The sequence below is a fragment of the Solea senegalensis genome, linkage group LG19 (assembly GCF_019176455.1).
Source record: "Solea senegalensis isolate Sse05_10M linkage group LG19, IFAPA_SoseM_1, whole genome shotgun sequence".
In the NCBI taxonomy this organism is placed as follows: domain Eukaryota; kingdom Metazoa; phylum Chordata; class Actinopteri; order Pleuronectiformes; family Soleidae; genus Solea; species Solea senegalensis.
The window spans coordinates 26,765-44,028 of NC_058038.1; the positions used below are offsets into that span (position 1 = coordinate 26,765).

General features: G+C 41.0%; 1 protein-coding gene across 1 annotated transcript in view; it reads left to right on the top strand.

Annotated features, from left to right (window-relative positions):
* Positions 1-10,759: 10,759 nt before the first annotated feature.
* Positions 10,760-17,264, top strand: part of cacna1ia (calcium voltage-gated channel subunit alpha1 Ia) — a 130,250-nt gene continuing 123,745 nt past the window's right edge. Inside the window, exon 1 of the mRNA XM_044050397.1 lies at positions 10,760-11,703. The gene's annotated coding sequence lies outside the window, so the exon portion shown is untranslated. The remainder of the gene's footprint in view (positions 11,704-17,264) is intronic.

The following is a 17,264-nucleotide window of genomic DNA, read 5'->3' on the forward strand; positions in this document are numbered from 1 at the left end:
TGCGTCGCATGGAGTACAGCTCTGTGGCCAGGTCTCACCTGAAAAAGTGATTTTAATTGTCTTTTTTTTGTGGTTAAATAATGGTTTAAGCTGTTTTGGGTTTTTTCTCTAAAACACTGTGATGCTTGTGTGAAGGACAACCCTCTGGCCATTCCACACACAGCTAATCAATCACACTGGGGGTTTGATTAACACATTCAAATCACCTCTCACATCATATGCCCTGGAGGAACACACACACACACACACACACACGTTAAGTACCCTAACCTAAACCCAATTTAAAGCCCAACCCTAAAACCAGGTATTAACCCCCCCACAAATGCCCTTTAAAGAAATGTCCAACATTTGCCAAAATGTCCTCACTCCATATGGTTTATATGATCTTTTTTTTTTGTCCTCACAAAGCCACAAATTCTCACAAGAACACACATTCTTCAAATCTATTTCATGTTATGAGTATCGAGGATGTTTAACACATCTCTCACCTGTGCCGTGTCACCTATGCAGTGTGCATGTGTGAGTGAGTGTGTGTGTGAGAGTAAATGTGCCGGAATGAGTGTGGAAGAGGATGATTCACCTCAGCTTACATAAAACCCTTAGTCTATATTTAGCATCAGCATGACTCCAGATTTCTGCACCGTAGCTATCAGCCACACATTGAGATGTGCGTGGGCTCGCCCTGAGCTGACTGCGGCGCTGGATTCATACTCTGCAAGGATGCCTCACCTTAGCCGTGGTCTGATCATAGTAACGTGATAATACATAAAGTGTTGGGTTATAGCATCGTGACAGCGTACCCAATTATACACCACAGTTCTTTGTTTATTTTTAAATCTATGAAAACAGATTATAACAGCCACGCAGAAAAAACAATGCTTAACCCTTAGAACACAGAGCATTTTGGCTGCTTTTTTACATGTTGAAACATACAGCATATACACAGAGGCTATAAAAATGTGCAATATAGAGTGTCTTATATGCTTTTTTTTTAGCACAACCTAGGAAATCTGATAAACACACCTGAGCAAAAGCTACTCAAAATCTTTAAAATCGGATTGAATTTGCGAAATTTAGGCATGTGTCGCAGTACAAAGTTCACTTTTCAAAGCTCGTTTTTTTATGAACAAAAAGAAAAAAAAAATGCTGTATTTTGTGACTCCTGCACAATTATTGCTACTTTATATCACTGCTACAAATGTGATATAAAATGAATCATAACTCTGACACAACAACACATAGGACGACGAAAAAAAACACATATTTTAAAGCCTGAATATGTGACCTATAAACACACACCCCCAGAATGTCTGTATGCACCATCTATAGAAATTAAATATAATTTTGACTCGGGAACAAGTTTAAACACACACACACACACACACTAGTGCAACATATGATCCTGGCAACTGGGTCACGATAGTTTCCTCTAAGTGTGTCACATACGAGTGCTTCACAAATCATTCTGTCATTGTGTAGAACTCTTTGTTTGTACGACGTTACTGTCGCACGCAGTCAAAGGTGTAAGCCCACGGGGACGTTCAGTTTTGTCCAGGTCAAACCACAGAACAACGCTGACAGGTCGCCGAGTGCACCATCATTGATCTGCACCTACAGTGGCATGTGTGTGTGTGTCTGTGTGTGTGTCTATGTGTGTGTTCCAGGTATCGCTCATGTTGTGGGGACCCGCATTTGTTCACATGATGGGGACTTGTCTTCCTCATAAGGACAAAAAGGAAGTCCTCATAATGTAAAATATTGGGTTATTGTATGGTGGAGGACATGTTGTATAGTTAGGTTAAGGTGAGGCCAGCGGTAGTAAAGGTTATGATTAGAGTAAGTAAATCAAGTCAATGTAATGTCCTCTGAAGTGATGGAAACCAGTCTGTGTGTGTGTGTGTGTGTGTGTGTGTGTGTGTGTGTGTGTGTGTGTGTGTTCCATACAATAAGCCCTCGAAACATCAAGCATCAGTCCTTAGCTGCTTCACACACATTGTAGGTCATACGTGAAACCTATCGCATCATGAAACCTGGGGTTACAGAGTGAATCAATAAAGCAATACATTTGCAGTTTCTTCACTTATAAGTTTTGGGCAGCCCATGGAAAGGGAACTTTGCCTTGTAACTGGAGGGTTGCCAGTCGAGTCCCCACTAGGTCAAAAAAAAGGGATGGGGTACCCCTGAGCAAGGTAGTCAACCCTCATAGGGGTGCTGCTCAGTGGTTGCCTGCTGCTCCTAATTTTAGGAAGCTTTCTGGTGAGAGAGGGAATTTCACTTGCGTGACTGATAAAGGACAAATTTATTTATTATTTATTTTAAGTTTTACAGCACACTGGATGTTTGTGTGGCTGTGAATTTTTCCAAACTTGTGTGACCAGGAAGTGAAACTGTGCCAGTCGCTGACTCATGGAACAATACACAGCAGACTCTCAAATGAAATACACCTCCTCCCTAAAGTGACTTTTGAGATTACATTTTCAGCTTTTAGTGTCATAGTTAGCATTCTGGTCGTTCAGTTCAATTGCCGCGATTGTTTCCTCTTTTTTTTTCTTTCTTTTTTTATTACATTATCATTCTAAATGATCAATGTCAACAAAATCAATGATTTTATCGAGTGTAAATAAAGGTTGCATACATAGATTCATCTATACAGACTCTCACCGTGCTTTTTTTAAATGCACCTCACACACGCCGTCGTGTCAAAGTCACTCACCCTGTTCGCTGGAGCTGTCTCCTGTGGAGACATGAAGCTCATCACAGAAGAATACTAACACACAGGGACTGACAACCTGCTAGGATCGTTGTCAGAGGCTGCAGCCTAAATTGAGACGGTGGCATCTGAAAGTTGCAGCCAAGCAAACAGCCAAACCACTACAGAGTCACAGACTTGTGTATTTACATAGTTCGGCACACATTTGCTCCTCATTACTCGTGATTTACCTTTCTCAAACACAGTAATTGTAGTTTAGTGCCTTGAATTAACTGCCACTATACCACGTTTATTCCTTAGGCCTATTTGCTCACTCAACATCGGTGTGGATAAATTGTTTTGCCAAAAGTTTTTTTGTTCAATTTGAGCTCCCCGGAGCACAAGTAAGGGGGCGTAATTTTAACTTTAGCAAGTGTTTAACGAGTCACAATCACAATTTAAATGCTAAGTCCACTTTAAAATTCACATTTAATGCCCCCATAAATTTAGATTGCGCCATCATAATCTTACAGTATTTTAAATCTGAGCGCCGCTAGATATCAGTGAATGAAGCATCTGATCTATTAAGGCGTCCATCAGGCAGCTGTAAATGTTGGACAGGCACATCAATTTACTGGGTGCTTGTTTCATGCTAAGTCGCACGGCTCCAAAATATCTCACTGTAACGTCAAGTCAATTGTGAGCTTAGTTGTGGGAGTTTTGTGATTCATGTTTTTTTTTTTTTAAAAAAAAGAAAAAAAGAAAAATGATTGAAAGAACAATATAGCACTCAGGTTGCTGTCATTCCAGCAATTCAGGAATAAATGAAGATGCCTCGCAAACTTTACATCTTCTGACTTTGTGAGAGCAGAGCTGTCAAACCAAACATTGTTCTGAGCTCTGATGGAGCTGACACACATCACACTGTGGTTATGTGGTGGTGGTGGTGGTGGGTGTCTGTCAGGGATAAAACAAGCTGAAGGTGCCATGAGATCCGCCGTGGTCTTAATACAGGCAGCACCCTTGTTGGTTTGTTTACTGTAAAGTAATTCTCCACAACATGCTCTTCCTCATCTTTCTTTGTGTCCGTCTGGCTGCATGTTTCATGGTTGCTTATTTTTTTCCCCCCCGTCTCTTCCAGTATAGTAGATAGAACGAGTGGGGGAGTCACAGTGCTCTGTGAGCGTGACCGGCCTCCTGTGTTCCCCGAGAAACACACTGTGACACGTCTTTTGTAACATGTCAGTGAGGAGAAATGAGGTTTTACATTTACTATGGAGCCAGACATGTAATCTAGATTAAGACTATTTGCTTCACATTCAAGCCTGTGGTCACTGAGCGTGTATGTGTATCTGGTCAGGAAGTGTCTTTGTGTTTTATTTCTGACTGAATGGACATAAAGTCCAGGTGGCAGAAACTTGGAGTCTATTTATTTTGAATACATGTGCTATGCTTTAAGTCAGGGATCAGCAAGTAAATGTGTTTCTGAGGGCCAATGTTTTTGTAAGCGATTGAATATTTGGGCCAAAACATCAGTCAAAAACCCACGTTTGCTGCCTTAAGCTAACAATAATGTGGACGTTGTCTTTAATCAGCAGATTGTTACGAAGACAAATGTGTGTGAGACACGTACTGTTCATATTTATTGTGCATTTTAAGAATTATGCATAATATGCTAATAAGTAGGTATATTATGTACATTTACTCCCCAAACCTGGCTGTCGGTGACAACAGCAGTGTTTTTATTTTTATTTTTCGAATCAAACATACTACTTGATATGAAATTTTCATTTTTGTGTGAAGACAAGCAAATAATTAAAGATCAGATTTGTTAAACTTGACCACTGCTTTATGTTGTTGTGTGTTAATAATGTGCCTGCTGGTGTGTGGCATTGTTAGAAAAAAAAAGAAAGGATTATGCCATGAGTTCCTACTGTTAAAAATGAACAGTATGAAACTGTGTCTTCATCATAGTCCTCACTGCATCTCCCCAGGTTGTCAGACAGATGATAAACAAATAGATAAAACTCATCCCTCCTCTCCTCTCTCGCTTTATCCATTCTGTTGCCTCTCGTACTGTTCTCTCCCCTCCTCCTCCTCCTCCTCCCCTCTCTCTCATCCTCCATATATCTGAGGAAATCTCTGAAGAAATGTCCTTCATAATCTCTTTTTTTGCTTCAGGTTTGCTTACACTTACACCTTCAGGCCGGGTGAGTCAGGTGTGACTACAACCTTGGCTCCAACAACTTCCAAAGATTTTACACACACACACACACACACGCACACACACACACGCACACTCTCCTTGTCTTCTTCTCTTGCATGTACGTGTGTGTGTGTGTGTGTGTGTGTGTGCAGGTAGGTATGCCGGACATTTTCAGGTCTCATGATTGTTGGAATGACATCGATGCTGTCAGTTTGAATCAGCGTGCTGTGAACACCCATTCCCCCGCCACAGTCGGTTTGTATGTGCACACGCACGCGCACGCTCCTATGTGCAGTGTTACATGGAAACATGGAGGAATATTGAAGTAATATTGAGAACAATAGTATTGTGTTTTGAGCGTATTGTGATGCATAAGCATACGGTGTTCAACAGGAGAACCTTTCTGCCCTTCTTAGATCCCCCTGTCCTTGTCCTTTATTCTCATTTATTCATGCCTCCTATCTCCACGCATACCGACACACACACACACACGCACACATTTTCCCACCTCCACCCTCACACCACAGTGGCCTCTGCTTGGCTCTGCTTGCTACTTTTCTTGCATGTCTGCCTGGATGTTTGGATCGATAAGAGCCGGCTGCGTAATAGAATTAGGCTCTAATGGAAAGTACAAACTAGCTTTCTATTTACTAAATCCCTCCAGGGGGTTCTGGGTAGGTAAAGAGCAGACTGTGAAATGAGACTGTCGTGGCGATGCATGTGTGTGGCTTTTGTACGTATGGTTATTTGTTTGTGTGTGTGCGCGTGAGGAGACGAGAGAAGCTGTAAACAGACTTCACATCAAGTCACATTGGTTTAGCTTCTCAGTGGCGAGGTCAAAGGACCATTCTGTGGGTGATGGTGGCGACTGGTGGACAGAGGGAATTCATATGCGTGGTTTTTATTTTGGTTTCAATTTATTGGGAAGTTTTGAAGACTGTTAAAACAGCAGTTTGTAACTTTTGCTGTCGTTTGGTTTTTCGTGAATTGAAACCATGTATGTTATGTCAGGCTTTGTCAGGCAATACTATCATATTGCAGTAGCACAAGGCCTGAGGGCAAAAAGCAATTATCCCATCAAATGGCTGCAACAACAGTGTGGTTTTTTTTCTTTTCCGCCAGTATTTCCTCTCTGTGTTTTCACTTCAGCGATGTGGCTGTTTTGACCTAAAATCTATCACTTCCTGTGCGCAGTACACAGGAAAGTTGCTGGGCGACACTCGATCCAAACACAGAGAGAGTCATGATCAGGAGCCTCATTTGACAATAGTTTGTATATAAGAGACATTTGTTAACATTTAAAAGTTGTGCACTAGCGTACTGATGTAGCGTTTTGCACCTTATTGAACAGCAGGTTCAATAAAGTGCAAATACAACTGCAATCACTATGTGTAATAAACACAACACTGACAGCAGGTTCAGTATTACAATGTTAAGTATTACAATGTGCATAAAACATATTCTCAACCTTTTTTTTTGTTACAGAGTCTTGTTTGTTTTCGCTGTCAGTGCATTAACAGCCCAAGAGATTATGAGGTTACATTCACAGCAGCTGAAACCTGACAGGAAGCAATTAAAAGCAATCAAATTTGAAATATTGTATATTACAATTATAACAACCCACTGTGCTGCCAAAACACAGAACTATAATAGCAACAACACAATATGAATAAATACAATCACATTTGGGGTTTAGTGGAAGCAGAGAACTGCCAGATTTGAGGACACAGCCCTGTTCAATGTGAGCATTTAAAATAAATAAATAAATAATGGAACGTGTCTTCTCTGCTCTTCTTTCACCTGAGACATGACTGATGTGAAACATGCCCACAGACACAGAGACATTCACAGATGTCAAAGGTGAACTTATGTCCAGTCCACTGGGATTTTTAATGTTTAATAAGAACAGAAGGGACAGCAGGTTTCAGTTGGATAGGCATGTATATATGTGTGTGTGTGTGTGTGTGCATGAGGGAGAGAGATAGTAAGGGTGTGTGTGTGTGTAGTGAGGAATCATTAAAGCTGAACCAAATATGTCATGTCACATTAAGTCATCTTAAGTCAAAATTACCGCAAATATATTTGCCTGCCTGAGTGAGTGTGAGTGAGTGTGAATGTGTTCTCATGTGGTCATGCATGTTTCCGACAGTTTAGACTGAACGATGCTCGACGTTTTCCCTTTATCTATACACTGAGAGGGTGAGAGCAGACTAGACATAATTAACTAACACTCACAATTGGTTAGTACCCTATATCTCATTCCAGCCGGCTCAAACGCTGTGTTACATGTGGCATCTCTATGGCAACCAGCCTCCATCAAAGTGGTCACCCAGGCTGACACACCTGATTTAAGTATGACATGACTTTTCAGACATTTGCACACACTTCAGCACTGGCCGCTGAAGTCTTTGAATTTGTATTTAGCCTATATGACACTTTAAATTTAAGCCATTGTACATGATGATAGCTTATTATATAATATAATATAATATAATGTAATGTAATGTAATGTAATAAAATATAATATAATATAAAATAATATAATATAATATAACATAACATAATATAATATAATATAATATAATATAATGTAATGTAATGTAATGTAATGTAATGTAATGTAATATAATATAATACAATATAACATAATATAATATAATATAATATAATATAATGTAATGTAATGTAGTGTAATGTAATGTAATGTAATATAATATAATATAATATAATATAATATAATATAATATAATATAATATAATGTAATGTAATATAGATCAAATCAAAGCCAGAGAAACTACATGTCATAATAAATTTATTTTTGCCTCAGTTGAGTAAACTGGGAGGTGGCCATGTTTGTTCATACAAAAATCTACTGCAGCTATAAAAAAAGGCAGACAAAAAAAAGAAAGGGAAAAAAAAAGACCATGAGTCATGATTGTTGTGTTACTTCCCCGTCTGTGTCTCTGTGTCACTACATTGCGGAGCTGTGATGCCACGCGGTGTGACATGAAGGGACTTGATATGATGGATGGGATGTGACACTGGTGACTTGATGCGCCATGATGTGATGCGGCACAACATGATGCTACAATTCACATTTGCATATCGTCTCCCACACGGTTTTGTGATTTAATGAGTGTCGTTACACTGTCATGACAAGTGGCGCTTACCAAAAAAGCTGCCTAAATTCCAGGGGGACTAACTCAGAGCCAGTGTCATATCTGTTGTTAATCATATTCAAGATAAAAAAAAAGAAGAAGTTTGTAGCTTCTTTATTTATCATTAAAACACACAGGGTATACCTCGCTTTTGTGTCTTTGTTCTCCCTGCTAATTGCCTGACCCAAGCAATGTATTCCCTCATAAGCGCCAACCGTACAGACTCAGCAAATATTCCCTTCTGTTCCAAGTGTGCGCTCCCTAAACCTCAATTATTCACAACTTATGAATAACGCACTTCACCTCAAGCTGGCACGAGGGGGTATTTTTGCACATGGAGCCTTGAATTAGTCATAACCTCACAATGGCAAAACATACAATTTTCATGCCTCCAGTATTTTCTTTTGTGAAGTAAAAGAAAAAAAAAAAAGTGCCGTAATACGTATTTTGCTGTGAATACACGCTGAGAGTGTTGAAAAGTTAACCCGTGTGCTTACTCATCAAACCGAGGTGGCATCCTGCTCTCACTGTGACTCACCTGGCACGTGAGGGAATGCAGTCATGTTTAATTGATCAGAAATGTCTGCAACCTCTTGTATCTTGTGTGGCTCAGCATTATTTTCTAATGATAAACAAAGTAAAAGACATTTCAGCTTGTGGAGCACTTGTGTTGTTATTGAAACAATTGTAGGAAAATGGGCAATGAACAGCAAGACATAAAGTGCAAAAGAAGAAGAAGGAAGTTAAAATATTCCATCAAATCACTGAAAAGCCATCAATAAATGATAGAATTAAATTTTAGAATGTCCAACATCAATCTGACTTTAAGGCACAGTCACTGGAGTTGAACAAATAACCATCAAAAAAGCTGCTATGGGCCTTTTTATTCATATTATTATATTATACATAGGGTTTGACGTAAGATCAATGTGAGAATTTTCCAACCCCTGAGGTCAAGAAGAGGGGGTTATAGTCTCATAACCACAAATGACAATCATTTAGACTATAGAAAAACTGAAAAAAGTTGAGAGATAATAATAAAAGTGGAGTTGGTGAGAAGGTTGACCCAGTGCACTGACCCTCATAGGAACCGTTTAAGGCAGATAAATGGACAGAACAAGAGATTTGAGTTTTTTCAGCACGCTGGACAGTTCCGCATGCTTGTGGAGCTGTCCGTGGTGCTGAAAGAATAAAATACTTTCAATACTCTCTCACGTTGGCATTTTCTATGTTACTCATTACACATATGGGATGGATTTTGAGCCAGTGGCCCCTGGGCACAAATGGTCATGTTGTCATGTAAGCAATTCTCCCAGTTAAGGCTGACCATGTCCTTTTTTTTTCTAATAATAACATTACTTTGTTTATTACTTTATTTGACTGAGGGCCCCGCCGTCAAGACATCAGCGGTGGATAACATAGCCTAAGGAGCCCTATAAAGGCATCACATAATAATCAGTGTTATTTGGCTGAGGGGCCCCTCCAGATATACAAGGGGTGAATAATATAAAGTGTGATATATGATTGAGGGGACCTGTTAAGATATAGCAACGTAACTAGTGTTAAGTGGCTTCAGGGCCCCCATTAAAATATTGGGATGAATAATGTAGTCGCGGAAATACCGGGAAAGTAGCTCAGAGGCTTGGCCTTCAGGGCCCCCTGAGCCCTTGGGCCCGGTAGCAGCGTTCAATCATCCGTCCTTACACACACACACACACAGACACACAGGCACACAGGTTTGCACAGATATTCTTCCAGGGCACTGCATTGACTTCCATTTATTTGTACAGCAATTATCCCTATAACATTCACCATAACTTGATGCTTATGAAGTCCTGCTTCAGGTGTTGGTCACGATGAGGACTACTGGTGCTGACAAGGTCAGTGTTCATGACAGAGCAGGTGTACAGGAGTGTGTTAACAGCAGGATCCGCTGGGTCCTGTCCCGTCCCCCCCCCAAAAAAATCCCACAATTGGATGTAGCTCTTGCGTCTTTTGTGTGTGTGTGTGTGTGTGTGGCCACTTACAGTATGTCATGTTACTCTTCTCTCCTTACAGAGCATCACAATGTTATAAGGGTATAAGGCATGACATGCCTCATCAACTATTTAACGTGCCATACACCATTTTCCCACACACACATGCTCGACATTCATGACTCGAGGGGACATTGCATTGACTTACATTCATTTCCTGGAGACTTACTCTAACCTTTACCACAATTACTACTGGCCTAATCCTAATCCTAACCCTAACCCTAACTTCAACCTAACCTTAAAACATATCATCACCTTAAAATGTAGTCATTTACGTTATGGGGACTTGCTTTTTGTCCCCACAAGGAAGACAAGTCCCCATAATGTGACCGTGTAAACAGGTGTAGGTCCCCACAACATTAGTAATACCTAATGTCACACACACACACACACACACACACACACACAGAGAGAGAGAGAGAGAGAGAGAGAGAGAGAGATTTGCTGCCATCACAAAAACACGTTCAAATGGAAACTAAATAAATGAAGGTGTTGCCACATAATCAGTAGCGTGCCCTCCAATCAATCAGCATTCTGTTACTTTTCCCCGGGAGCCTGTTTTTCTGTTGCTGCCCGTTTGCCCCCTCCCACACACACACACACATCTCTCCCTCTCTCTCTCAACCCGTCTCTCTCGCTGGGGGAACTCTTCTCAGCCAAAAGACGAGGTTTAAGACGCGCTTCGCGAGGACAAACTAAGAAGCACCTGGACTGTGCGAATAATCAGAGAGGATGTCCACTTTTCTGAAGTGAAGGACATTTTAAGGCTTTCCATTTCCCGGGTGAAACCTTCGTGGGATATTTGGGCTGAGTGGAGAGTCTGGATTGACAAATGCGCGTCCCCTTCGTCGCATATTCCACTGGGATCAGGATGAAGTGAAACCGAGAATCTCATCGATTGTTTTGTTGTTGTTTTTTTGTTGGTATTTTCACACCGCAGGTGATTAACTGTTGGGACTGTTTCGTCTTTTTTCCAAATCTGTCTCGCCTGCTCTGGTTTGGCACAGCGCGTGGGAATAACAAGTTGATATTTGGAAACCGTGTCCGGGAAATGACAGAGATGTTCCTCGTGCCGTTTTTTGTGGGGACTAAAAACATGGGCACCATGTTAAAAAACGATAGTTCGGACACACATCTCCTTCCTGCTCCGTAGGACTTTTCTTCGCAGCGTGCTCTGTCAACGTGACCGTGATGGGGAAAGAGAGGATCCAAATCCCTTAGCGCAGGAAGTGGAGCCCAGATGATTGATTCTTTTTGTCATTTACTCTCCCGAAATTGTCGCGTAGAATAAAACTTATCTGGTACAAGGAGCGCAGGGAGAATTGCTCTTTGATTTTCTACCTGGCTGTCCGTGGAAATGTGAACCCAGTGGAGACCAGTGCGCGCCACGCAGAGTCGCCAAGGCTGCAACGCACAACCCAATTTTCCATCGGGGGGAACCAGGCTTTGCACCGCGGCACCGCGTTCTCTCGCCTCCTCGTGCTTCTTTTCCATCAATGGCCAGTGGATACTGATTCTCCGTGGTGTTCACCGGCCAGATGCGTCACCGAGGGCGAGACAGTGGCTGTCCTGTTCAGTAAATCCTGGACACACCTTTTTTAATGTCAATCAAGGTAAGTTTGGCCTATTTCCATCTCTAGTTCACAGCACGTTACTGTTGGTCCTGATGTTGCGTGGTTTAAAAAAGCAGACATACATATATCCAGTAGACCTGTAGCCTCAGTGATTCGAAAAGTATTTTTCCCCTTCAGGTTCAGTAATGTGGAATATTCTGAGGTATATCTACATTTTCTTGAACTGTTTGATTCTGATATTTAAGAATGTAGATTCTTCTCTGTGTTTGTATATCAGGATAAGTTTATATTACCTTGGACAAAATCAACATCATATTGACAGTACATTGTTTTCCTCCGCAGACATCCTCACATTTTCATCACTATATTAATGACGCTGGACAGTTTTTCTTCCACATGCACTCAAGCACACAAAGTTTTCAGGGCCTGCTGTGTTTTATCTGAGGCACAAGATAAGATAAGGAGTGATGACATCTGTGAGATTTTAATGTGTGAGCTGGATTTTTTTTTGATACTTGCAAAGAGAATAAATCCATGGTGCAAACATCTGACCAAAGAGAGTATCATCTTGCTGGAGTGACCGCTCCCCTCTCTCCTTTTCCTCTCCTCTCATGCACTCACATTATTTGGTTATTTAAAGGCAGAGGGGCATTTGTTGTAATGTACATTTCCATGTGGCAAAGACCTGTTCTTTGAGTCATCCTCCCTCTCAACCAGTCGTGTGCCTGCATTTTGTTCCTGGGAAAATGCACTGCACCCATTTTAATTGAGTCCGCATTAAAACTGCCATCTTAAAGTCTATAACACGGTATAATTGGATCACACACGGACAAACACATTGTCCCCGTCTTCCTCTCGGCTGAGGAGGAATATGCCGTATCCACCATCCGTAAATAAATCTTTTTGTGCAGCGGTTTGACACGTCGCTGCACAGCGAGAAGCACCTGGCAGTTATGTGTTCTGTGAACTCTGAACCTTGGAACAGAGTGTCAATAAGTCGCCCCCCCGTGCCTTTCCTTCTATTGACGTTAATGGTGTCTAACCTCAGGCTGCTGATCAGTGGAGTCTCATGTTGATTGATGCAGTTACGAAAGGTGCAGTGTGCAATAATTAGTGACATCTGTCGGTGTGACCCAAGAAAGGTTGTTGCCCTTGGTTTGTGTTGTAATGTTTTGCTTTAAGACGCGAACCGCACTGTGGTTGGTTTGTCCGTTTACGATGCTACTGAAAGACGATGAAACAAGATGGTGGCCTCTGTAAAGCAAGGCCCTGCCTGGTGCACCACATCTTTCATACACTCAGGCTTATTTTAAGGCTACAAATACCAAACGAATATTAATTGACACTTATGGTTAGTGTGTTTACGTTAAACCCTCTTAAATGTTTCACACTGGACCATAACCCTTAGTGCTCAAGCGGCACAGATCTGTACCGCTGGTGCGCCCATGGTTAATTGCCGTGGGAATAATGGGCACATCCTGGGGGTGTGTCACATAACATATGCTTTAACAAAAATGTGTTTTTTTTCATCTTTTTACGTGTTGTTGCGTCAAAGTTCTGATTCATTTTATATCACATTTTCAGTAGTGATGTAAAGTAGCAGTAATTGTGCAGAAGTCACAAAATTAGACCGTTTTTCTTTTCTTTTTGTTCATAAAAATGAGCCAAGCAGACTTTGAACTGTGAACGTAGTTCCAAATGTCACAGTTTCAATCCGATTTTAAAGATTTTGAGTACTTTTTGCTCTGGTGTGTTTATATAGTTGGTGAAAATTTAATCAGATTGCCTAGGTTGTGCTGAAAATAAGGAAATATGACACTCTATATACTGCATATTCTTATAGCCTCTGTTTATACTGTATGTTTAAACATAGCAATGGAAAAAGCAGCGGAAATGCTCTGTGTTCTAAGGGTTAAAGTGCTCAAGTCTTTTAATTTCATATTACAGTAACATTACAATAGAGCGATACAGTATCCACGTCACAGTGGACGTCACAGTTGTTTCCATCAGCTCAGTAAATGACTTTGTATGTAGATTTAATCTCATACGTTGAGTTAAAGCTGCCTTTCAGAGACAGCAGTGACAGTGAAATGCATAATTCTGGAAAAAGATGTGTCACTTTATGCACACAAAGCAACACTCGCTCGTGTCCTTCAGTCTCTCTCGCCCGCTTTTGTACAGTCAGGGTCTTTGAAAGTAAGAGACCGTAGAGAAACTCATTTTGTGCTGCTGTTAAAGAAAGAAAGAACGAAACACAGGATGAGTCAATGCAAAAATCGTTAATGAACACAGGGAGGAGCAATGCACGGGGATGAATGACACACCTTTTATAGACCAGGGTTAAGGTTTGTTCGCGTGATAGAAAATCCTTTTGTGTATACACCAGTATTATGGCTCACTGCAGGGGGCAGAATGGGGACATTTATAGTTGTTTTGGAGCAGTGGCTCACAATGACCTGAGACTACCAGGGGGTGTCACACAAATAGAGGAGGAAAAAGTGTGAATAAAAATGAGAGTCAGGGATGTAGGTGGAAATAGACACAGACGAAAGAGAAGATGAATTGACCAAACAGAAAAGACTGAGAAGAGAAAGTCCAGAATCGAGACAGAGGGGGGACATGCAGTCATGGCGGGGGGCAAAGGTGAAACAGGAGGATGTAGTTGAGAAGGCATCGAGGTGAAGATGGTGAGGGTGACAGGGAACAAGGAGAAGACATGGATGTGAAAATGACAAAAGCCTTGTGGGAGCACAGAGAGGGGAGCGGGCCCGCAGTGAATGCATGTCATTTCTTTTTTCACTTTAGCCAAACGATCGGTTTATGCTCGACAACTGTGCGGCGAGGGCAGCCACATACTGTGCCATGAGAGCCTCCCGTGAAGGCCAGACGGAGTGCGAGACAGAGAGAGAGACAGAGCATCAGAGGGAGGAGAGGTTGGGAAGCTGTGACTGTCGATACTCTGTGATCGAAAAACAAAGATGGAGGAGATGTGATGGGCGGAGGGACAAACACCAACAGTGAGCTTAAACTGAGGCAACGAAAGAGACGCAGAAACTGAAATGAGGAGGAAATACAGACCTTAATCGTTCGTCAGCATGTCATATTTAGAGAAAGTGTTTTAAAACAGGGAGACCTGACCTTAGCCATCATCGATTCTAACCCTAAAACCAGGTCTTAATCTTCAAAAAACCTGCTAAAGTTGTGTGGACCAGTCACAACTAGAGGTCCACACTGCGTATTCAAGACACGTATACACACACACACACACACACACACACACACACACACCAAGTGATAGTTTCCTTTTCACCGCGAGCAAGAAATCACAATTACACATGCAGCTACTCAGGTGAGTCACATTAACTCAGCAATTTTCTCACATTAGAGCCATAAAGGCAGTTAAAACAATGGATGTCAGAGGTTTAAAGCACAATTCAAAGGCCAGATGTATAAAACATACAAACCCTGTCGTTAGTAAGAGTATTTACTGAGGCAGGGGGCACAAAGTTAGCAAGTATACGGCAACATGTGCCAAAAGATGTGTTCAAAGAGGAAGAACAGCTGTTGGTTGGCGTTGATCCAGAGAGAGACACAGACTCCAACTCTTACACAGAACGTGTATACAGAGGTATATGCTGTACTTTGTATGTACAAGCTAAGCAAAGTATTTCATGAGACTTGGAATTCAAGTTGGAAAAGGGAAGTTGGTACCACTTGCTCCGCTACAGTCTGCCTGCTGATGTGTCCTTGGGCAACACACTGAATCCCAAATTGTACCTGGTAGATTTACCAGCAACATTTGAATGGGTTTGTCAGAGTCATAGTGAAATTCTGCTGCATAAAGATGTGCTGCATGGCGACACTGCAGTGTAAAGTGTCATCAAGACCATGGAAAAGTGCAATTTACACTAAATATTGACCATTTATGTACAACCTAAATAACATATTGACTTAAACTTGTCACTCATTATCATAATTCATAATCGATTAATCGTTTGGTCCATAAAATGTCAGGAAACCTTAAAAAATGTTAATCGGTGTTCGTCAAACCTGGAAATGTCTTGTTTTGTCCACAAACCAAAATGATTCACTTTTAATGATTTCTTTGTTATCCAGAGCAAAGAAATGGAGAAAACACTCACATTTAAGAAGCTTAAACTATCGAAAATCTTGTTTTAATCATGAAAAAAGCTTTGAACTATCAAAATAGTTGTCGATTGATTTAGTAATCGATTAATAATCGATTCATCGATTAATTGTTTCAGCTCTAGTTCAAAGTGGTTGCTCAGTGTAATAGTGATAGAAAAAAAGGACTCATCTGCATTGATATTGATCCGTGATAAGCCTTTTTTATTGTGTTTTCTTGGGAAAGAAGATTCATATACTTCACGTTCACCTATTTTCTGTGTAATTAATTTATTCTTGACATGTAGATGTTACGGAGATTTTGATTATCAGGTCAGACGAGCAATGATGGAACCTCTGAAGTCAGCGATGAGTTAAGTTGAGAGATTTTATTGAAGACAGCTCAGATCTGAGGAGAAGTGAGGCAATGCCTGACATCTGAAGACTTGAGATAGTGTATCAGGTCCAGATGACAGATGCCTTAGTATCTGGAACCTTGAAAAGCACCTCGTTTGTGTCTTATCCTAAGTTATGGCTGTTGATGTAGAACACCACATCTGGTGATAAGAATATGTGATTCATTCAACTTAAAGATGGCTGAAGATTAGACTTTTAAAATGAGCGTGCCAGGGAAGATGTCAGTGTACTGTTTCACACCAGCGTTCACTTTCTCCAGCAACTTCAACAAACTTCTAAAAATATTTCTGTGGCTGGTTTCTGTCTGCACTATTTTTATTGGAAGGATCTCCAGAAAGAATTGCTTTGTTTCATGAGACCCAATATGACATTCAAATCAAATTTGCCTTAAGTGGCGTGACTGGCGTCTCCACGGAGCTGTGCTTATTTTTTCAAGAATAACAAATAGCATCTGAGGGAAGTGAACAAATCAGATTATATTTAAAAAAAATATATTGTAATTATTGGAAAACAGGGTGACGAACTTCCAAAAGAACAAAAGCTGCGCCTTCCCTTGCCTTCTTTTCACTGACAGCAGTGGACGACCACCTAAAAGGACAGGTCCTTGAAATGTTCCTGGACCAGCTCTGCTACTTTGCTTAGACCTTCACTGATCACTGAGTTTTATTATCAGCTCGCCAGGTTTTGTGCAATAAGCCTAAAACAACCAATAAATATTCACCATATACTGTTGTCTGGGTAAGAATTGCCTCTGCCTCTCTGGAGTAGGTGGGGAGAGATCATGACTGATAACGGTGCAGTTATGCCCGTTGGAGACAAACCGAATCACTCCTCGTGTGCAAAACTCAAATTATCGCTTACTATTATAGTCTGAAGAGCTGGAATAATATCCTAAAATGAAATTCTGGTGATTTATGCTAATGAAAATATTGTTTTTCCCTTTAAATCCAATCATGACTGGAGTTGAAATCTCTTCATATGACTTCAGGCTGTTTAAACTCATACAATGCATTCGAGCACGACTGTAGACTCGTTTGTGTTGTATTTTTGCCGTCGAT